Source organism: Marmota flaviventris, chromosome 7 (genome assembly GCF_047511675.1).
Source record: "Marmota flaviventris isolate mMarFla1 chromosome 7, mMarFla1.hap1, whole genome shotgun sequence".
In the NCBI taxonomy this organism is placed as follows: Eukaryota; Metazoa; Chordata; class Mammalia; order Rodentia; family Sciuridae; genus Marmota; species Marmota flaviventris.
This window is the reverse complement of record NC_092504.1, coordinates 84,180,219-84,204,904: the sequence shown is the minus strand read 5'-3', so window position 1 is coordinate 84,204,904 and position 24,686 is coordinate 84,180,219. Positions and strand designations below refer to the sequence as shown.

Here is a 24,686-nt window from a genome sequence, read left to right as displayed (position 1 = left end):
CCTTATTCTGAACAAGAAAATGAATATAACTTGTCAACTTCAAAATTCTGTCTTTGGATAAGTTTTCCTCCTCATCAGAACCTGTTGTTTATTCTTCCAAATATTCTTCTCATCCACAATATGCTAACATTTATGATATCAAAGCCTTATCTACACTGATTACAGTTTTCCTGGTCTCCATGGAAACTTGGCTGCAAATCACATGTTAAGTGGTTCCTTTCTGGAAGTAGTTTCCATCCCAAATTAAGTTTCTTTCTTTTTTTTTTTTTTAATTTTTATTGTTGGTTGTTCAAAACATTACATAGTTCTTGACATATCATATTTCACACTTTGATTCAAGTGGGTTATGAACTCCCATTTTTACCCCATATACAGATTGCAGAATCACATCGGTTACACATCCACTGATTTACATATTGCCATACTAGTGTCTGTTGTATTCTGCTGCCTTTCCGATCCTCTACTATCCCCCCTCCCCTCCCCTCCCCTCTTCTCTCTCTACCCCATCTACTGTAATTCATTTCTCCCCCTTGTATTATTTTTCCCCTTTCCCCTCACTTCCTCTTGTATGTAATTTTGTATAACCCTGAGGGTCTCCTTCCATTTCCATGCAGTTTCCCTTCTCTCTCCCTTTCCCTCCCACCTCTCATCCCTGTTTAATGTTAATCTTCTTCTCATGTGCTTCGTCCCAAATTAAGTTTCTTTCCCACTAGAGGGTCTTCTCTCTGATTCTTTTCTTCCATATTCTTTTCTTTTTTCCCTCCCTCCCTCCCTTTCTTTCTTTTTTCCCTTCATACTTTCCTTCTCCTCCTCCTTTTCTCTCTCCCCCTTCCTCCCTTCCTTACTTCCAGAATTGTTTTTCAAAGACCCATTATTCAAAAAATAAGATATAATATATAATTTACAAACTACCAGACTACCTACCATCTGTCAAAATGAATATTTGCTTATGTAATTAATGGATTCTTCATTTGTAAAATTACTTACAGAATAAAATTTAAGAAGCAACTTTGCAGATGCTTATAAAATCATTTCATTTATGGAGATTATTTCAAGAATACACATATTCCATAAAACAAAGTGTATCCATATTGACAATATAAAGTTCATATTCTTTTGCCATTGTCAATATAATTGCAGAATACTTATAAGTTTTAATATCTTTTATTCTAATTAGAAAATTCACTTAAAGGTGTAAACCAGGGAGATACTTAAATATTAAACCATGCATGATGCTACCAACTTTGACCTAGAAACAGGCTGTGTTAAGGAAAATATTCTTAACTGACATTCTACTTGTAAGTTGCTTAGGAACTAGCTACATTGTAGAGGCTAGCTTTGAACTTGTGATCCTCCTGCCTCAGTCTCCTGAGCCACTGGAATTAGAGGCATGTACCAGTGTGCTCGACTTGGAATTTTCAAAGTAAGATCTAGATGTCCTAACAAAAATTTAAAATCCTTTCAATTATTTTAAAATTATAATCTCCCACTTTCTTTTATATATATTGGTTCATCAAGATTTAGTTATTCCTCTAGAGATGGGACTGCTATATACAAGAAATTCAACACTTTCTTTGTATTTCTGACTTTGAAAAAGAAAAATTATGAGGAGTTTGACACTTATCATCACCAGGTGTCTTCTTTAGAAATTAGCTCAAAAAAAGTTCTATTTTTTAAGCAAAATTATTTCCTCTTAGACATGACTAGGAAGTATCTGTCAAGCAATTGAGTATCTTTGCACCTGAAATTATGCACACAGTGAGAAAGTATTTCACTTCAGACTCATGTGGAACTTATCAGTGTCTCAGCTATAAGCCATGTGAAAACAAACTGAAATTCAAGACGACTTACTTAATACAGAAAATGAAGCAATCCCCAGACAAAAAACACAAATTCAATTTGATAAAAACCACATTTATTAAGTACCCACATATGCCAGTTCTGTACTGTGGGTGGGGAAAGGCCTAAAGGACAGTGAGATAATATGACAAATAATTCTGTGGGAAATGTTGTGATTTATTAAGTATCACAAGTAGAGAATAATTTTTATGACTTAGAGAAAGCTGATAATGTATTTGTTTATTTTTTATGACAGTTGGGCTTATTATACTATCATTTATTATTTTTAAAGGATGTTTATAATTGTATGCTACAAAGAAGTTTCAGCTAAAGAGAAAGAATTATTGAATGAATAAAACTGCATAATTGGTATGATCAGATTCTTAAGGCTAGTGAAATTCATATAGGTATCCTTTTAGAAATGTGACATAGACACTGATTAACAGGTATTAAGTATTTAAAAAAATAAATTCATTAACTTTAATCTATCTGTGACTTTGCCCTTACATTATTGTATTTTCTAAATTCTAACAGTGATGACTACTGACTCTGTCTTGAATGCCAATATGAGCTATTTTGAATAGCTTAGGATTTATTAATAAAATGGCAGTATTATTATGTGATTAGTGCTGGCAGATAAGGATATAAAATTGACATTTTATATTCTGAAGTGTTGAACTTTGTGAATAGCTTTATTTAATAGAAAATTACCAAGTTAAGTATATTTATTGCCCTAACATTTATTATAAGTCATATTTCCTCCCTTATCACAGGTACAGTAGCATGCATAAATTTCATATAGTAATTCTTTTCATTTAACATTCTCTATTATGTAGAAAAGTACTCAGAGTATTTGCTATATTGTTCTCTGGACTGGATATATTTATAGTGATGATAGTAATTTTCAAAACCAAAAAGAAAAATAGGAAAACAAACACATTCTGAATATTTCTAATAGATGAAACCTACTGCCTGGAAACACACCCCTGGGGTGAACTGCTCCCACTTGCTCACTATCTGAACATCTTTATCACAATTTCCTGTACCTCTGTTGCTGAAGTTAAAGAGCATCCTTTTCTTAGTCATCCATGAGCATGAAGAGCCCATGGTCAGCATTTTCTCTCTAACAGTGATCATATATTTTTTTCTCTGGGAATGATATTCCCAAAGGACTAGAAAAGTGAAAAGGAATCACTGCACAGGTAGATCATTTCCCTTTGTGCAGGGTGGAAAGGGCACTAACTGGAAAGATCCATGTTGGTTATCTCACAGGTTCTCTGGCAGCTCTGTTTTGTCTTTTGAAATAAGTTTGTTCTTGAACTATGGGTTGGGTCCACAGCCCAGCATGTCTTTGGAGGTAACCATTCATTTTCTGGGTGCATGTGGGAAAGGAAATATATCTATTAAAATCAGGTCAGTGGAAGGATTGGTAGAGGCTGTACTCTAGATACTGTGCCTTGACATATAGTAATTTTTTTCAGTACGTATTGTGTTAAGAAAAGCCCCCTAACATTAAGGATCAAAATTCCTGGATTTTGAATTCTGTTCCTATGTAACCTTGAGCAAGTCAACCTGAAGCTCAGTCTCTTCATTTGTAAAGATTATATTCATAAAGAAAAGAAGATATTAATAATAGTGTTATATCAACTCCACAGTATTATTTTGAGGGAGAGATGTAGGATTAAATAAAATAAAACATAAATTGTATTGTAAACTGTAAAACTTTTTGTAAATGATAGTTATAATTAATTGTTCCCACATATTCTTTTGTCCTTCTTTTTCATCATCCTTCAATTCCGTGTCCTCTTCCTCCTCCTGCTCTACTGGGTGCAAGTGAAGAAACCAAAACCAAACCAAACCAAAACATAATACCATTTTTCGGGTGAGGTGAAACAGCATTTCTTTCTGTCTCCTAGTAGTCATACTGGAATTACCAAATGTCAAACTAAACTAAGGTTTAGTCCACGGAGTTGCTCTTTATTTTTCTTTGACCAATGTGGCAGTTTCTTTAAATATTTATGAAGGACTGTGAAGAAATACTTCACATTCCTCTATAGGGAAACCCAAGTTACTTGCCAATTATTCAGGTTTATTTTTTTCAAAACAACAAATATTCGGAATGGGGATGGTTTGTAAAAAGGAGTATAGGTACAGAACCTTTAGGAATATTTATGGCATGCTGACTGACTTACAATTACTTATAGACAAAACCCAACTGTTCTATTAGTTGCTTGAGTTAGACTTTCCATTATTAATTTAATATGTACATCTTGATATATTCTGAAAGTAAAGAATTTTTTTTTCCAAAATTCTCTTTGGAGTACTTTAACATTATTAAGTAATGTTTATTTCTCTTTCCAGAAGAAAAATTTGATGGATAAAACTCAGGCGGGATATTCTACCCATTTTTTTGCTTGTTCTTTACTCATATTATAAATATGAAAATATTGCAAAAGCACTGCATCTCTGACCTGGGAAACCATACCCATGATTGACCATACATTTCGTATCATGGGATGCTCCTAAAAGGTACCTTTAAGATTCCTTGCAGTAAATATTTCCTTTACAGTGCTGCTTCTAGTGCCTGTTGCCCCTTTGCTTGTACCAAGAGGAAACGTGTACCCTTCTGCTATGCCTTGCCTGCCACCTGCTCTTAAGATTTGTATTATAACATTAAAAACTGTCACACACACACACACACACACACCCCTCCCCCGCCAAGAACTTTTACAATCCTGAAAGGTAAAATGCTATCTTAGCTGTCTTGCCACTAGGATACAAGACAAAGAGTCTGAAAATCAGTTAGTAATATTTTATAATAGTAATAAAAATGCTCATAAAAGCACAATTAAGTAAAAACTATATTCAGAAACTGTATTAATAAATTTCTTAAATTGTCATATTTAGAAGATTTAGAAACACACATTAACAAAATAGATCATTCATGACAATATAGTTGAAAGGATGCTAAGGGAAAAATAAGTGTTTGGACCTGCTAAAGATGAATGTTATTCCCTTTATAACTTACCAGTGTATTATTAGGGTGTCTAATATGATTGATATATGGTTACCAATAACTCTGCAATTCTATTTCACATCCATTTCATTGGGTTTATTTTACTTTGAAATTACTGCCCTGGGAAAAACTTTGGATTAAAGTGACAAATTTATTAAAAAGAATTTCTATGCCTCTGTTTCCTCATTTGCATAAAATGGGGTTTATAATTGCAACTTTCCCATTGAGTCACTGTGAGGACAGAAGGGGTTAATATATGTGAAGTGCTTAGGATAGTGCCTAGCATGTAAAAACACAGCAATTTCAGAGTTGAGTATTATCATTGGCAGATCTAATACACTTTCTGGCCCATAGGTTGTTGTCTGGTCTTACTTAACAATAGTAAATAAGATTCTGCAAAACACCACCACTTGTCAACTGTTGGTGCAGTACCAAAAAAGCAAAAACAAAAACAAAAACAAAACAAAACAAAATAAAACAAACCCATCATTACCTGAAAAAACAACTCAACTAAATCTCCTTTTCCCAACTATATACCTCTATGAGGCTGATTTTTATTCATATGCTTCAATAGAAACAACAAATAACAATGAGAAATCCAGTTACTTTCAATTAAGATAAATGTTAAAGAGACTAGCAAAAAAAAAAAGACAAGTAATGCTACTCTTTACTCATTTTTTGTTTTTAAGAATATATATATATATATATATATATATATATATATATAAATTCTAATATATCAGGTAAATAGTTATGATTTTTAAATGAATACATATTTTTAAAAAATTGTTTTAGTTTCTATTTGGTTGAAAAAATTATTTTTAAACACAAAATAACATGCAGATTTTAATACAATTCATGTTAATGGGGAAGACTTCTATGTTTCTTTTTTCAACTTCTAGAGGAGTTTGCTTTCATTTTCTACAAAGAGTTAAAAACAAATAAGCAAAAAAAAAAAAAAAAAAAAAAAAAGACCAGTTCTCAGGTCTGGGTTGCACTGGATCTGAGAGATATGTTGTCCTGGACTAGAGGATAAGATTTAGCTGAGACCAAGGACTCAGCTATAGAAAGAGTTGACTGTGAGGCTGTGAACCCCTAGTAATTAACAGAAATCCTCAAAAGACTACCAGACCACTAGGAATTGAAATCAATTTTATATAATCTGATCTCAAATGAAAACGTAAATCCAGGTGACAGCAAAGCATTGGAGAAGTCGCTTCTTGATGTTTCTGCATAAGCTTCTGCAAAGTGGGAAAATTAATACTTACATCACAGGGTTATTCAACAACCATATGTAAAGAAATGTAAAGAAAATGTATGTGTAAACAATAATGCACAAATGGTTATTGTTGATTTTGTTAAAGTAGCCAATGGAGCCCTGGATCTTCAACCAGAGCACAGGATTTTCAGGCCATGCTTCATCATCTGGCTTCTTCTCTTGTCCCTTCGAAACCTAACTTTCCCCATCTGTTTGTGGTAGGACAGACATGCATGATGGTTGTGGGATTTGGGACATGAAAGTGTGTAAGTTGGGGAGCCAGAGAAATGATAGAAACCCACTGCTATGTTGCATAAATCCACATCTTTGGAAAACTAGTAATGTCTCAAAAATGAAAGGGGAATTTTGTGGAGGAGCTGAGGTTCATGACTGGCCTGGGTATGACAAGGGGAGGGAACTAAATGATGGATAGATGCAGAAGTGCAACTGAGAAAGGCAAAGAAATGATGAGAGTCAAAATAGTTCTGTATGTAACAAAAATCATGCTCTGTAGGATGAGTGTGGCCAAATTTTATTGAGGATTTCTAGAAGGAACTAGAATCCAACTAAGTTTGTAAAGGAAAGCATTTCCTTCTGTGTATCGTATGTATTGTATTGTTCCATCCCCCTTCAAATTTTAATAGGAGAAGGGGCAGTTTGAGATTCCTTTGCATATTTGTTGGAGTAGAACCTTATAGCTAACATCTAGTTTAGGAGAGAACAAAAACCACCATTCTGCCAAAGATATAGTTTTTCTCCAGGTCAAGATAGTTTCAGTGAGGATGAAAAGGTTTCCATGGAAATTCATGTCTTCATGAATGTTCAAATATCATAAAATATTCTCTAGGAAAGCACTCAGTTTCTATTAGGTTCAAGTGAACATGCTTAAAACACAACCATAAACATAAATTTTATCAAGAATACTTTCCAATATCCCTGCACATTGAGGGTTCTTCATATATTTGCAGAAATGAATCTGAAAAACTATTAGTGATACACTTAAAAAAACACACTAGTTCAACATCAGGAAACGTCTTCAAAAATTAACAAACTTTCTTTTAGAAAATAAGGATTCTGGAATTAGAGAACTCCCGTGGTTGTTTGATTCTAACTTAATATAAAATGGTAGCTTTTATTATCAATTAAAAGATGAAAGTTGTCTCTCCTAAAATGAGAACTTTGTCTAAGAAGAGAAATCATAATTTAGAATATAAAGGAAGATTTTAGAATATAAAGGAAGATTTGGAACTTCTAAATAGCAATGTGGCCCAGGAAACCACAAATGTCATATTCATATTCTTGAACAATTTGATCTGGGCCACCGACAAACCTTAAAAATCATGAAATAAAGAGCAGAGGCACTTGTAATGTTACACTGCAACATTAAAGCTAGGCCTACTACATGGGATGGCTGCACTGCACAGATACAGTATGGAGCTGGTTAAGTTCACCGGAGAGAGCAAGATGTTGTTCGAAATTCTCTGAAACACACACACACACACACACACATTTTAAAATAACTGTAAATGTGATACTCACTGGGAAACTGGAGAATAGAAATAAAATTTAGAAGCTTCAGACTTTGGGTCATCTTTGGTTAAAACAAACTGTAGAACACAAAGTTATTTTGTGACAAGCCTAGAGAGAAAGGAGGTCTGGGTGACATTAGTGGTCTGCAGCTTTCTCAAAATGTGTGGAACATTGCTCATTTCAGTAATAGGAGGAAGGGTACAAAGAACAGGACTGTTAGGAGACTGGGAGTGGGGTGTGTGTTGGTAAAGTAAAAATTCTTTTAATTTGTGCATGTTCTTTTTGTTATTATCTTGGATGATTGCTCCTTTGTTTGTTTACTGAGAAGGGGCAAGAGGCTTTCTGAGTTACTCACCTGAATCTACAAAATTTGTTTAATCTACCAGGGATATAACTTTTAACCAAGAGATTCAGGGCTCTAGACACTACAAAGCTGATTAAACACAATTGTTATGGGGAATTTTGTTCATTTAGACTGTAATGAAGCCAGCAGCTTAGTGAATATTAACCCATCTTTCTAGGAATAATCTCCTCAGCCTTGTGTTAATTAAACTAGCACATAGCCTAGCTTTTCTTCTTAATCGTGAAGCTGCAAGCACGGTGTATCCAGCTTTCTCTTTTGCAAACTACTGAAATAAAGGCTGCACCTGGCAATTTCTAATCCAAATGTATGATAAAATTTCATCTCTTAATGTAGCCATATGCCGACAACCTGGTGCACAACCACCACTGAGTGGGATACTTTGATGAAAACTTTAGCAAAAATGGACAAAAACAAGGAATTCTCAAGTAGTCATAAGAATAATTTAAATAACAGCCAATGTGTTTGATGACATGGATAGGGTAGGTATTTCCCCTTTGTGGTCCATCTCCAATTCATTGACACGGAGGTTTGTCCTACATGAAAGGATATTGAAAAATCCCAGGAAATATTTACATTTACATTTCCTAAGGGCCACTGTCAGATTAAGTAAAACCTTATACTTTTGTCAAAGAGGTTATGTTGGAAGAATACTGAGCTGAAATTCTTGGTGTGAAATTATAAACCAGCCCAATCTGATATCATTATTTAATTCTAAATAGTTTTAATTGGTAAGAGTTTGTAATCAATGAGGAAATGTATTTGAACACTTAATTTTTATACTTGAAATGTAAATAGGAGTATGACAAATATTTGAATTGTTCCTTCATGATTAGCTATTGTTCCATGTTTAATTGTGTTGTGGGTAACATAATATTATCACATCCAGTCTATTGGTATGCTTTTATTTTTTCCAAACATACTAGACATGTTCAGTAGTTATTCATTAGAAGAATGATAGATTCAACTCTGATCAGTCATTGTTATATTCTCACAATTAGGAAATACTAATATTTAGAGTTGTCTTTATAATTTTACTCACATATTAAAAAAGACAAGAAAATACTATTTGGTCATAACTGGCATCAAGGAGTTATAGAATATCATGAATCAATGTGACATTACTTTAGAAGGTTCTGGCTGGTGAATTTTCAAACACATCAGTTTTGTTTGATTACATGAAAGCAATTTGCTGTAGTAATATTTATATTCCTTTCCAATGCCCTACATGGAACAGTGCAACATGTTTTACATATAAAAATATCAAATGACCCATGGGATGGATAATTTTATGTCTGTTTGGTTAAATAAAATTCTATTGGCCCATACTGCTCTAGTATAAGACTGTATAGGTTCAAATTTTAGTTCCAGACTTATTAGCAGTGTGAACTTGACCTCTCTATGCTTTATATTTCTCATATGTAAATTATAATGGAAGAATTTACTATCTTGAGTTGTTTTGAGAATTAAAAGTTGTAGTATATGTAAAGAACTTGGCATTTTTTTTTGAGTGGTGTATATTTTATTGGAAACTTTAATTAATATTCAAATAGAACATAATGTCTTCAATCAGGTTCTTGTGTCGCCTACACAGAAAACTGTGGTTTTTAGGATTAAAGGCAAGGAGAGGGCAAATACACTGGATGAGTGCTTAAGTTTGGCAAGAGAACCTCTCACAATGAATACTCTTCAGCCAGTTTATCAGCTTTTGCCGCACATTCTTCAATGGGTCCCTCCATATAGAAGGCTTGTTCTGGGAGATGGTCATATTCACCTGTCAAAATCTTTTGGAATCCTTTGATGGTCTCCTTCAGGGGTACCAGCTTCTCCCTATGACCCATGAAGACCTCAGCAACCTGGAATGACTGAGACAAGAAATGCTGTATTTTCCATGCACAGGACACAGTCAACTTGTCTTCCTTGGAAAAATTTGTGCATACCCAGGATGGCAATGATATCCTGGAGGGATTTGTAGTCCTGCAGGATCTTTTGACTCCAGAGGCACCATCATAATGCTCACTGCCAACAATGTTGGGACTCATGATGTGAGAGGTGGAGTCTAGAGGATCCACAACTGGTTAGATGCCCAACTCGGCAATCTCATAGGACAGCATGGTGGTAGCATCCAAATGGGCAAAGGTAGTGGCGGGGCAGGGTCAGTCAGGTCATCAGCAGGAACATAGGTAGCCTGTACAGAGGTGATAGATCCCTTCTTGGTAGTAGTGATTCTTTCCTGCATAGTATCCATGTCAGTGGCCAGAGTGGGCTAATAGCCTACAGCAGAAGGGATTCTGGCCAATAAGGCAGATACCTCTGAACCAGCCTGGGAGAAGTCAAAGATGTTATCAATAAACAGCAGTACATCTTGACCTTCTTGGTCTCTGAAGTATTCGGCCACAGTCAGTCCAGTAGCTCTGACCAGGCATGAACACCAGGTGGTTCATTCATTGGCATACACTAGCACTACCTTGGAGGTAGCATCTTTTAAATTGATAACACCAGATTCAATCATTTCATGGTATAAGTCATTGCCTTCACGGGTCCTCTAAACAACACCAGAAAATACAGAGTAACTACCATGGGATTTGGCAAAATTGTTAATTAACTCCATGATCAGCACTGTCTTGCCAACTCCAGCACCACCGAAGAGCCCAATTTTGCCACCCTTGGCATAGGAGCTAGAAGATCCATAACCTAAATACCAGTCTCCAGAATTTCTTGCTCAACACTCATCTCAATGAACTCAGAAGTCTCACCATGAATAGGAGAAAACTGTTTGTTTTTGATTGGAACTCTCTCATCAATAAGTTCTCCAATGACATTCATGATTCTGCCCAAGGTCTCAGTACCAACAAGAATTTTGATTGGTGCACAAGAATCTAAGATTTTCTGACCTCTAACCAAGCCTTCTGTCCCATCCATAGCAATGGTTCTTATTGTGCTCTCACCCAAATGCTGGGCCACTTCCAAAACCAGCCTGGTCTCTGTGCCTTGCACTTCCAGGGCATTTAGGATAAGTGGTAATCCCTCATCAAACTGGACATCCACTACTGCACCAATGATTGCCATGATGTGCCAGGTGGCCGGGCCTGCCTTTGGCAACAGAGATGTTTGTGCTGCATAGTCTCTGGCAGGCTGGACCGCTGCTGGGGTGGCCTGTAGTAAAAGCTGGGCTTGGGATAACAATGCGGAAGGGCTGAGTCCCTGCAAGGCTCCAGAGGCCAACGCAGCAGCCACACGACCTACTAGACTCAACATGGCAGAGTCCAGGTAGAGACTCAAGCACTTGGCATTTTGTAAGCATTTAATAATTGTTAGCCCTCACCATTAGTAAATATTACCATAGTCTTCAATTCTAAGATAGACATTTTTCATAACTTAATTCAAAATTATTAAGTATTTCATAATCAACTTACATATTCAGGGTGGTTTTATTTAATATGTTGGATTCTGTACTATTAATTGCATTTTATAATCACTAAAATATGAAATGTTCTAGAAGTGATGCATTTATCAAATTTACATATCAAACAATTAAAAGCATCACAAGAAGGAAATAAGTGTGAACAGCCATGAGAGTCCCTGTAAGAGAAGCAGCCTCATAAACACAGAACAGAGAAAAGGGTGTAGCCTGTGAGAACTAAACCTCAAAAGTAATTATGTGAGGGAAGAATTTGGGTAAATGTCAAAGTCACTGGGTAGAGAGATCTAGTATCTACCTCAGTAGGCAGAAGGCAAAACAAACAAACAAAAACAAAAACCAGAAAAAAAAAAAAAACAGATTAGAAGCACCATTTTTAATTTATCATCCTTTAAAATTTCTATCCTGGAATTTTCTCTCTCTCTTTTCTTTCCTTTCCCCCCTCCCTTTCCCCCCTTCTTTCCTCCCTCCCTCTCCCCTACCCCAGGGGTTCTTAACCACTGAGCAGCATCCCAGCCCTATTTATTTTTCACTTTGAGACAGGGTCTTGCTAAGTTGCTCAGGGCCTCACTAAGTTGCTGAGGCTGGCTTTGAATTTTTGAGCCTTCTGCCTCAGCCTCCTGAGCCACTGGGATTGCAGGTGTGTCCCATCCTGCCTAGCTGAGAATATTATATTTTATATTCTATATTATTTGTATATTTAATGCATGATTTAAAAATACACATTTGTTAGGGATAATTGCTAATATTTTCATTCAAAGATGTGATTAAAAATTAGAATTAATTTGAATCAAAACATTTGAATCATAAATATTTCTACCAGTTCTAAACTCATTCACCTGTTTTTGCTTATAATTCAATTTCCATTCATGGAGAGAATGAACACAATATTTATGCCACCATAATGGCATTTTAAACAACATGACAATTTGTAACCTGGTATGTATGTATTTACCTTGATCCTGGCTACTAAGAATTTCTTTCTAAAGAAAAGACCCATTTTCACTGCAGTGCCTGAAAATTCAAATATTGGACTCTGAACCATGGAAACTTAAAAGTAAAATATCACCCAATTAAGTATAACAATTAAGTCATGCTTTTTAATCTTATTTTTCAATATGGTCTACACATGTTTCTGATTTTATTAAGTGTAGGAAAATATCCAGTCAATAAAAGTAAAAATAAATATGCATAACAATAAAGACAGTCAATGACTCAGCCTCCTTTTACTTTAGTCCAAATTCAGCATTTTAAGCAAGAAGGAAAGGAACAGAATGGATTTTCCCTCTTTATTAACAACCTTACTCTTCTCTTGGATCTATCATGATCCAATATTAAGTGAAACAAAAAAGGAGGGGAAAGAATTTATGAGATAACTAAAGCAAAAAAGGGTAGAGTTTAGGAGGCCAACTGAATAAAAGGAGTTTAAAAGAACTGCTGTTATTTTCACTTGCTTAGAAGAGATCAAAGCTTAGAAGAGATTCAAGAAAGAACAGATGTACTCTCCCATGCTCCATGCCTCATTTCATGATGTTACCAAGATTTGTTGAAAGTAAATGTCTCTAAGAAAGTATTTTTACCTAGTTATGATTAAAGATAATTTTTGGGTGATTTTGGAATGAGGAGAGGTTAAATATTTTTTTCCTGTGAGGAATCTTTACACACAAGCAAGAACTCATGTCAAGAATATTTATAAGAAAAAAAATAATAAATAGAATTGAAACACAGGAAATATCTTGATCCAGGAGACATTAAAATGTAATTTTAATTTCTGAATCAAAACAAACTGAAAAGTGAATGAAGGTAAATGAAATTGTTAATACCCATCAGGAAAGAATGATGAGAATTCATATATAAATTGACAATAGACTAGCGCTCAGCATCACAGTCTCAAAAATGGCTCTGTACATTTCAGCTTAACATGACTGTAGCCATTTTGATCACTGATTGCCTCAGAGAAACCCTAGTAAGTTTTTCTTCCATGGTTTCCCAGCATACTAAAAACAGATAAAACCATTAGAGTAGTCTGTGGAGTTTTAATGCCAGATAGTGGTGCCAGAAGTGTACTTGACTCTGGTGTTAGCTTAAGATAATCCAGTTAGATTCTGAGATGGATGAAGTCATTTTTATCTCAACCAATATATTAGCCCCTCCTTCAGACTCAAATTGCAGGGCTTCAACTGGTCTTTGTGTTGCCTAGCACCATGCTTCCATCAATAAGTCCCCAAAAAACTGTACTCTGCAATCCTGGATCTGTCTGCCTCTCATAGCAACTTGGAATCTATTCTTATACACCGGAACTGAATTGTTTTGGAAAAGTAGAATTGAGGAGGAACCATTAGAAGACCAGAAGAAAGGGAAAAGATGCAAGAAATTGGAGAGGGGAAATAGTTTAGAAATTTAAATAATTTGATATTAGACAATTGGCAATTATCTAATTTTTATTCAAAAAGATTGTTGCTAAACAGTCAATTTGGCTAAAAATGTATTTTTAAATAATTAAAGCTCATTCATAGACCAGAAATTTGGTTTACTAGAGTACTAAGCCCTGCCATAACCATGATAAAGCAAAATATTTTTAGTGAAGGTTAGACTCCAGGGAACAGAAGGGGAACATGGGAGATAGGAAGTTATGTGAAGCTACAGATTTACTCAAGAAGTGGATGACAAAACATTATCAATATCTGGAACCATAGCCTAGATCTGACAAAACTCATAAAAACCATTCCCTAAACAAGTTTTTTTTTCTTTCATAAGCTGAGTTAAGTTAGGCTAAATTTACACAGACTATTAATTTTTAAGTGGTTCAAAATGGAATTCTCTAGCAAGAGTTAAAGACCCTATTTTTATTCATATTCTACCTTTCAACTCAGGAACCTCAAAACACTCTCATTTAAGAACATTTTTTTTTACTGTCTTCTGGCAAGACCCGCCCTGATGAGACTGAGGTCCCCATTTCTCTGTGGCTCAGCTCCAATTCCATTTTATCCTTTAATACTATTTAAGTCATGCATCAGATGAAATCTGGGTCTCCTCTTGTTTCAGACTCTAATACTTCTCTGGCTCTGAACATTCCTTTCTGCTCCCATCCCTGACTCCTCCCCAGCAGAATGTGCCCTCTGGAACCCTCAGGTAGTCAGAAACAGTTTCTTTTGCCTCAATCTCTTGGTGAAAATAACCTGCATCTTCTTGGTGCCACAGAAAACTGGCACTCTGAAGACACTCCAATCCCTGTGGCTCTCTTTTAGGGGTGGTCCTATTACATACCTTTCATATTACTGGGCCTGGAAATGGGTAGATATCCCATTTACATTTCATTACTACTTCCAAACAATCTCTCTTCTCTATAAACCCTAATCCTTAAACCCATGTTATCAGAATATAGACTCTACTGCTCTTGTTTAGTGTTTGACCTACTGTCAGACACTATTCAGTTCTACTTCAATATCCACATGGAAGATTCTTTCATCGCCTTGGACTCTTGGTTTATTGAGCTCTTCTTTTCCTATAATCTTGTATTCCCAGTGATATGAATGATCATGACCTAGAAGATCTAATCATTACCATTAACAGAAAGGCATAAATCACAGTTTTAAGCACGTAATTTCTAATAACTCTTATTGAGACAACAGTTTCATTTATTCTATTACCTTTTTGCTGTCCCTTACTCCATGGCTTTTTGTCTAAATTCCATGTTCCATCATGGTCATTACTCCTTGCACATTTGTGCAATTCTATTTTCTTCCCTCTCACTTTATCATAGTCTCTTGGTAAAACTCTAATTCTGCCTAATCTACCCTGTGGCCTCAACCATTCCAGAGAAAAATCTAAACTGATGCATACTGTTTGCTATGTTCTGAATGTATCCCCTCAAAATATTGAAACTCAATCACCAATATGATAGTATTAGAGATAGGACCTTAGGAGGTGATGAGCTCATGAGAGTAGATCCTCTTATCAAAAGCAATCAGATGGAGTGTCCTTGCCCCTTCTTCCATGTGAGGATTTAGCAAGACGGTGACATGTTTTCAGCAGAGAGCAAGTTCTCATCAGACACGAGTCTCCTGAATGGATCTTGGAAGTCCCAGCTTCTAGAACTGTAAGAAGTAAATTTCTGTCATTTATAAATTATAAGGTATTTTGTTAGGAGCCCAAATGGACTGGTATACTGGTCTCACTTTGAAGTCACAGCCACTAACCTGAAGTAGACCCTTAATGCTGGCCATGAGTCCTGCTTGATTTCACTCATTTATTGCCTCACTCGTTTTCCTAAATAAATATTTCATAACATACTCTTCCTCTCAGATCTCTAACAATTTGTTATACTTTAGATGTGGTGTCCTCTAAAAGCTCACATATGAGATAGTGCAAGGTTTGGGGAGAAATGATTAGTTATAGCTTTAGTCAGTGAATTAATTTCTGATTGGATTAATTGAGTGGTGACTGGAGGCAAGTGCAGAGTGGCTGGAGGAAGTAGTTCATTAGGAAGAGGGGCTATGGAGTATATATTTTGTATCTGAACAGTTTAGAGCCTTTCTCTGATTCCTGATCACAATATGAGCTGCTTCTCTCTGTCAGACTCTTCTGCCATGATGTTCTGCCTCACCTTGACCCCAAGGAATGGAGCCAGCCTTCTATGCATTAAGACCTCTGACACCATGAGACCTCAAATAAACTTTTCCTCTTCTACAGTGTTTGGTTCCGGTCTTTAAGTCACAGCAATGAAAAAGGTGACTAAAACGCAGTTCCTGATGATCTCAATAGACACAGAAAAAGCATTTGACAAAAACAGCAACCCTTCATGTTCAAAACACTAGAAAAACTAAAGATAACAGGAACATATCTCAACATTGTAAAGACTATCTATGTTAAACCCCAGGCCAACATCATTCTCAATGGAGAAAAATTGAAAGCATTCCCTCTAAAAACTGGAACAAGACAGGGATGCCCTCTTTCACCACTTCTATTTAACATAGTTCTTGAAACACTGGCCAGAACGATTAGATGAAAGAAATTAAAGGGATACAGATAGGAAAAGAAGAACTTAAATTAGCACTATTTGCTAGTGATATGATTCTATATCCAGAAGACCCAAAAAGCTCCACCAGAAAACTTCTAGAACTAGTACATGAATTCAGCAAAGTAACAGGATATAAAATCAACACCCATAAATCAAAGGCATTTCTGTATGTCAGTGACAACTTCTCAGAAAGGGAAACGAGGAAAACTATGCCTTTTACAATAGCCTAAATAAAATAAAATACTTGGGATCAATTTAATAAAATAGGTAAAAGATCTATACAATGAAACCTAAAAAACCCTAAAGAAAGAAATCAAAGAAGACCTTAGAAGATGGAAAGATCTACCTTGTTCTTGGATAGGCAGAATTAATATTATCAAAATGACCATACTACCAAACTGTACAGATTTAATGCAATTCTTATCAAAATCCCAACGGCATTCCTCACAGAAATAGCAAAAGCAATCATGAAATTCATCTGGAAAAATAAGAGACCCAGAATAGCTAAAGCAATCCTTAGCAGGAAGAATGAAGCAGGTGGCATCACTATTCCAGACCTTAAACTATACTACAGAACAATAGTAACAAAAACAGCATGGTATTGGCACCAAAACAGACTGGTAGACCAATGGTACAGAACAGAGGACACAGAGACAAACCCACAGAATTACAATTATCTTATATTAGACAAAGATGCCAAAAACATACATTGGAGAAAAGATAGCCTCTTCAACAAATGGTACTGGGAAAACTGGAAATCCATATGCAACAAAATGAAATTAAGCCCCTATCTCTCACCATGCACAAAAGTCAACTCAAAATGGATCAAGGGCTTAGGAATTAAACCAGAGATTCTGTGTCTAATAGAAGAAAAAGTAGGCCCTAATCTTCATTATGTTGGATTAGGTCCCAACTTCCTTAATAAGACTCCTATAGTGCAAGAATTAAAATAAATAATCAATAAATGGGATGGAGTCAAATTAAAAAGTTTCTTCTCATCAAAAGAAACAATCTATGAGGTTAATAGACAGCTGACATCTTGGGAGCAAATCTTTACTCCTCACACATTAGATACAGCACTAATCTCTAGGTACATAAAGAACTCAAAAAGCTAAACACCAAAAAAACCCAAATAACCCAATCAATAAATGGGCCAAGGACCTGAGCAGACACTTCTCAGAAGAGGATATGCAATCAATCAAAAAATATACGGAAAAACGTTCATCATCTCTAGCAATTAGAGACATGTAAATCAAAACTACTCTAAGATTTCATTTCACTCCTGTCAGAATGGCAGCTATTATGAAGACAAACAACAGTAAGTGTTGGCAAGGATGTGGGGGAAAATGTACACTCATATGCTGCTGGTGGGACTGCAAATTGGTGCAGCCAATATGGAAAGCAGTATGGAGATCCCTTGGAAAACTGGGAATGGAACTGCCATTTGACTCAGCTATCCCTCTCCTTGGTCTATACCCAAAGGACTTAAAAACAGCATACTACAGGGACACAGCCACATCAATGTTTACAGCAGCACAATTCACAATAGCTAAATTGTGGAACCAACCTAGATGCCTTTCAGTAGATGAATGGATAAAAAAAAAATGTGGCCTATATGCACAATGGAATATTACTCAGCAATAAAAGAATAAAACTATGGCATCTGCAGGCAAATGGATTGAGTTGGAGAAGATAAGTGAAGTTAGCCAATCTCAAAAGAACAAATGCTGAATATTTTCTCCTATATAAGGTGACTGACTCATAGGTGGGTAGGGAAGGGGAGCATGGGAGGAAAAGACGAACTCTAGATGGGGCAGGGGGTTAGCAATGATGGTGAAATATGATGGGTATCATTATCCAAAGTACATGTATGAAGACACGAATTGTTGTGAACATACTTTGTATACAACCAGAGATATGAAAAATCGTGCTCTATATGTGTAATAAGAATGGTAAGGCATTCCACTGTCATTTATTGAAAAAAAAAAACTCCACAGTTCCTGTCTCATCTTTACTTTCAGTAGTAAATTTGCTCCTTGTTTTGCAAAGGAAACAGAATTACTCAGATTATACTCTAATTTCTGTAAGTAGCCCCCACCCCCCCAATCTATTGTTTCTCTGCATCAACTCCTGCATTCTTCCTTTCTTCCCATGTTCTTGGCTAAGGCAGCCCTGGGCTGTGCATGAGATCCCATCCTTTCCTACCTATTTAAGAACATTTCTCCAGTGATTCTGGCATCAGCAAATTTTGTCTCTCTACTGAACCATTCTGAAAAACTTACACATATGTTGTTATCACAATTTGCAAAATACCTTCTTTTATCTCTATAATCCTTTCCATGTGCTATGTATCTCTTCAGTTTTCTAACAAAATGCCTTGAAGTATTTGTATGCACCTAATTTCCCCCATTGTCTTTTGATCATATTCTAATAGATTTTTATATCTATAATTCCATTAAAAGATCACCAGTTGCCTCCTTGCTATTAAATCCATTGGTCAATTTGCAGTCTTTGTCTTCCTTGATCCTCGAGTAGCTTTTGGTAAAGTTGATCACTTGCTCCTCCTTTGCACACTTTCTTCCCTTGGCTTTGGAACACTTTCCTGACTAACCTCAATGGCTGCTTCTGTTCAGCATCCTTTTGATCCTCTTTTATCCACTAGACACTTAACTCTGGGGGGGGGGGTGGTTAGGGTTCATCTTTGCCTACCAGACCATCTTGTGGCTTCTAATTCTTTCATCTGTATCTTCTAATTTCTTTTATTATATTTTAAAATCTCTCTTCTAAATATCAGTTTCTTGTATTGAATTGGTTACCTGACAACTCCACTTTAACATCTAATATGGTTTATAAGGCTAAAACCAAACTATTTACTTCCCTTCTTGAAAGACATAAATAATTTAAAACAATAAATAATTTAAAATTGTGTATTCTAAATTTGGAGTTTATCTTTTACCCTGCTAGAACATGAACTGGTCTGAGTTAAGAGCAAACAAAACAAATTTTCCAGTGCAAACCTGAATTAAGAATCTTATACTTCCTTTTTGGTTATTTATTTACCTTACCTTATTATAAGGTCATATGTTTTTATCTTATACAATATGCTATTATGAATTACATATATGCTGTGGAATGTTTAAACCTGAGAAATTAACATGTATTACTTTACACAGTTATAATTTTGTGGTGATAATACATAATAGCCACTGAATGAAATTGTTGAGAATAGTTTATATTGTCATTGACTATAATCATCTTGCTGTACAATAGATTTCTTGAAAAATATCCCTTCTATATAAATGGAATTATGTGTCCTTTGACCAATATCTCCCCCAATCCACAACAATCTTAATTTCTTGTAAGTATTTTACACTCTATTTGTAGAAGATAAACTTTTTTTTTAAAGAGAGAGAGAGAGAGAGAGAGAGAGAGAGAGAGAGAGAGAGAATTTTTAAATATTTATTTATTTATTTTTTAGTTCTTGGCGGACACAACATCTTTGTTTGTATGTGGTGCTGAGGATCGAACCTGGGCCGCATGCATGCCAGGTGAGCGCGCTACCGCTTGAGCCACATCCCCAGCCCGGAGATAAACTTTTAAAAATATTTTATTTTTGATTAGCATGTATTAATTGTACCTATTAATGGAGTTCAGTGTGATAGTTCAACATAGACATACAGCATGCACTGATTAAATCCATCTTCCCTCTTTTCCATCATCTTCTCCCAAACCTCATCTTCCCCAACATTTATTAATCATTATTTTATATTCAGGTTGACTTTTTTTTTACTTTCTACTTATGAAAAAGAACATGTAATACTTGTCTGAGTCAGTCAATGTTTTAAAATTCAGCACGAGTGAGATAATATGGATTTGTCTATCTGTGTTTGGTTCATTCACTTAACATAATGTTGTCCAGCTTCATCAAGTTGTCACAAATGGCAGGGACTCATTTTTTATGGATAAATAGTATTATTTTATGGACAAAATATTTTATGGATATAGGTTATGGATAAAAATATACCACTGAATATATATATATGTGTGTGTGTGTGTATGTGTATATATTTGTGTGTGTACATATATATATGTGAAGTGTTTCACACATTATTAGCCAACAAATTTTGGATAAGAACCAAGAACACACATTGAGGAAATAACAAGTCTTTTCAATAAACTGTTTTGGGGAAACTGGATATCCATATGCAGAAGAGATACAGACTTTATATCAACTCAAATGGATAAAAGGTGCAACTGTAAGACCAGAAACCATGAAACTACTAGAAGAAAACAGGGGAAATGCTTCATGACACCAATCTGAGCAATAATTTTTTATATATCTATATAAGACCTCAAAATATAGGCAACAAAACCAAAAACAGACAAATGCAATTACATCAAACTACAAAAGGATTAATATTTTTTTTTTTTTGCTATTTCGATTGCTTGGTTATCTATTCCTCTGCTTTCCTATTTATCCTAAGTATATATCATGATTCTCAAACTTTCCCTAAAATAGAAATTAACAGTATGTATATTTCATATTATTTTCTGTGTGAGAGTTGGTCTTTATGAAAATTTAACATGTATTTTAAATGTTTTCCTAAAATTAACTAATAATTAAGTATATTCACTGAGGGAAAAAATGTCAAATAAAATCATAACATTACATTAAAGGATGTAATTCCATTATATCCTTTCCATAATATTCAGTGAAAATACAATATTAAAACCTATAAGAAATGATATCAAATGAGCAATGTTTCTTTTTTAGTTTGGTCTTTTCCTCATTCATGCAATAAAAATGTACTGAGCAACTTCTGTGGGTTTTTTACAGTTTAGGAGGTTATGAGGAATGCCACAATATATAAAAGAAATACATAAAGAGCTAAGTGAGGAGGGTAAGACATAGAAATGAATGTAAGACAGAAAATTCTTCAGTGTTCCAAGGAGGAGAAAATTACTTCTGGCTGTGTGGACAGAAAGGTGCCAAGGGTGAGGGGGTTATCATCAGTGGAAAGTAGAGTCTGCATCTTACCATTTTGGTTTTCTACTTCATACAAGCTCTGAAGGATGATTGTCACTTTTGAGATTATTGAATGAATGAGTGAATAAATGAATGCATTTTTTAGGTATATGTATTTTCTAGAATTAGACTGGCATTCAAAAGAAAAATAATGAATGTGTCAACTGAAAATAGGACATCTGCATGTAGTGGTAGCCAGTGGTAGTCCAAAATATAGGGAAAAACATTTGAAAAAACGTCTATACCTTGCATTAGTTAGCTATTTCATGCATTGCACATACAAGCACTTGGGTTTGTAATTTCTGGTATACCAGAAATTTTACTTTAAAAATAAACAAGTTGGATATCCATATGCATAAGTCAATGTTGAATGCTTAATAGTAGTCTCTATCAAATCAATGTATTTTCTCATCCTAAACTGAATTAATCTTACTGATAGGGTTGTTCTTTGTTCCTCGTTGGCTGCTCACTAGAATATAAGTTCCATGCAGCCAAGGCCTTTTCTGACTTCTTCAGCACAGAATTGCTGGTGTATAGCACAGTGCTTGCAGCCTGAAATAGTGCAGCAGGAGTATATTAATGCACAGATCAGCCTGAGGGGAGAAGGTAATAAAGGTAACCATTATAAATGAGAAAAGTTGCATGGACTCATCATTTATTGAATATTCACTATGTATATGGCATTGCGCAGGATGCTACCTAGGATCTATACACTAAAAGCCAATTTAGGTATATAAAAAAATTATAGATTTTTGTTTTTAATTCATCTTTATGAAATGATCACAGTTAATGTGGTCTTCTCCATTATAACCCACTAATGCAGAAAAAGACATTTTTATTAAACATTTTGAATTGATTAGATGATGCTGCAGTTGGTCTTGTTGAAGAAAAAGATTTAATTTTTTAAAATAGAGGACTCATTTTGCAGAAAAATAAGTTGCTTTCTACTTTTTATACTGCACTGAAATAATATAATCACAAAATAAGTTCTCAAAAATTTAGAAACCTAGCATGTATTCTTTTTGAATCAGAATCAGATTCGCTGTACACTTTCCTTAATCTAACAATAATTGGAAACACACTGTCATTAATCATAAAGGTGAAGATATTTTATTATGGTGTGAATACCAAGCCATTTTTATGTTGCAGGTATCAGAAGCAGAATAATGAAGCAAAAAATTTTCAAAATGCCTCTCAATAAAATAATCATTTTGTTATTTTTAGATAAAATTTTAATGTCTTTTCCATCTTCTGTTCATATATTTAAATCTCCACTTTCAGTTATGTTACATTGAGTTCTGTGAGGATAAGAACACTACTACATCTAAACACATTATCATGAAAAATTCAACAGACACACAAAATGATTTTTGAAGAAAATTAACCAAAATAAAAATGTGTATGCCATTATTAACAAACAAATAACTATGTACAGTTAATAAGTAATATTAACTGATCAGCATATTCTAGTTGTGATTTGGTGGCACCAGAAGATCCATTTCTTCTAATATCTGCTCTATGAAAAGGTGAGAGATTTTGAATAGTCACACAGGCATTCTTACTGTTATATCTTGTCTATCTGTCTGTAATCATTCAAATCATGACAATAATCTTCTAGTGACACAAAAGGACATGAAAACCTTAGCTAGAATATAGTCTTGCCAGACAAAACCAAGCATCAGGAAAGCCCTCAATACCTAGAAAAGACCCAATCAAAAAGGTGAAATGACCACAGATTTCTTCCACTTTAAAACTGCCTAGAGCTGGCTTCAAGAGTTAAAGAGTAAATTTAAAATAAATTAAAATTTTAAATGAGAAAAAAAATCACATTAGATCCAAATATTTTGACAGGCAGCAGGCATATTTCTTGAATTTGGGTGCATATTTTAAGGCAGGTGACTCTGGGGTGAAGGTCTCATGGACCTTTCACAAAACTGATTTACTTGTCCTCTTCTTGTTTGTACAATATCTGTGTAAGCCAAAGTGTAGGCCTTTGGCACCCCAGAGAATTTTAAAGGACATAGCATTTGCTTTCTCTTATGCATGCTTTGGTTTAGCAAATGTTTATTTGGTTCCTACCATATGGAAGAAAATCTACCAGGAGTTTAATGAGATAGTACAAAGATGAGAGGGCCTAAATGCCTTTAAATAACTTGCATCTGGTACTGGTGTTTTGCCAAAAAGCCCCCAAATGATCATAATTCAAGACAGATGTGCTGTGAAAAAAATATGCCATTTAATTAAATTTAAAAATATTAATTAAATGTCTAATGTGTAAAGCATCACACCAAACTCTATGGTGGAAATAAATATAAGTAGACCATTCTAACATTCAATTATCTAGATGAAGCAATAATCTGTGTATTTAAATTACCAACAGTAATATAAAATGCTAAATTTATATTGTCAAGTTAAACTGAAACAATTAAAAATAAGAATGCTCAAAATTCTTTTCATTCATTATCTACTTCTATACATTTTTTGAGGAAGATACTATTGTTCTTACAGATTCAAAATGAGGGGTTTAGGGATGTAGAACTATACTGAAAAATATTTTCTGGAAGCAGAGCTGCAGGAATAGTGGTGAGAGCAGATTAAATAAAGGATCAAGGTCTTGAGCTCCTTGAAGTTTGATGAGACCGTTGAGACACTGAGAAAGGAGGATGAGATTCCAGTTGCAAGGGACCTCATTAGGTCAATGTGTTGGACTTAATGAACACGGGAGTGCAAGAAGCCCAGTTTGATGAATGTAACATGGAAATGTTAGAAAGGTAAGCAAAGGTCAGATCAAGGGAGGACATGAAAACATAAACTATGATAACAGCCCCTGAATTTGTTTCCACTACTTGTTTCCTATGTCTTTCTGCTCATATTAATTTATCAGTTTCCAGATCAATATTGTATAAGTGAAGCCTCATGATATAATCCTGTGGCCAAACACACAGTTACCTATAAAATATACTAAGTATAGATGTTTCAGAGTACTAGACCCCTGAAATTATGGCCACAACCTTTCACATAACCTTTCAGGAACCCAAATCATAAGGGACCCATTCTTCACTGTCCTAAAAATCCCTCAAACAACACCACTCCTATAACTTGAAATAAATCCTTGTTATGAAACCATGTCCAGATAAAAGGCCCATTTCAAAGGCCACCCCTGTCATGGACTTTCCCTGCTCCCTTAAGCACAGGACAGAATGCAATCAGCAACC

General features: G+C 35.0%; 1 protein-coding gene and 1 pseudogene across 1 annotated transcript in view; both read right to left on the bottom strand.

Moving 5' to 3' along the window:
• Positions 1-24,686, bottom strand: part of Arsj (arylsulfatase family member J) — a 75,531-nt gene that overhangs the window by 12,147 nt on the left and 38,698 nt on the right. The window lies entirely within an intron of this gene.
• On the bottom strand, positions 9,678-11,262 carry LOC114092774 (ATP synthase subunit beta, mitochondrial pseudogene; annotated as a pseudogene).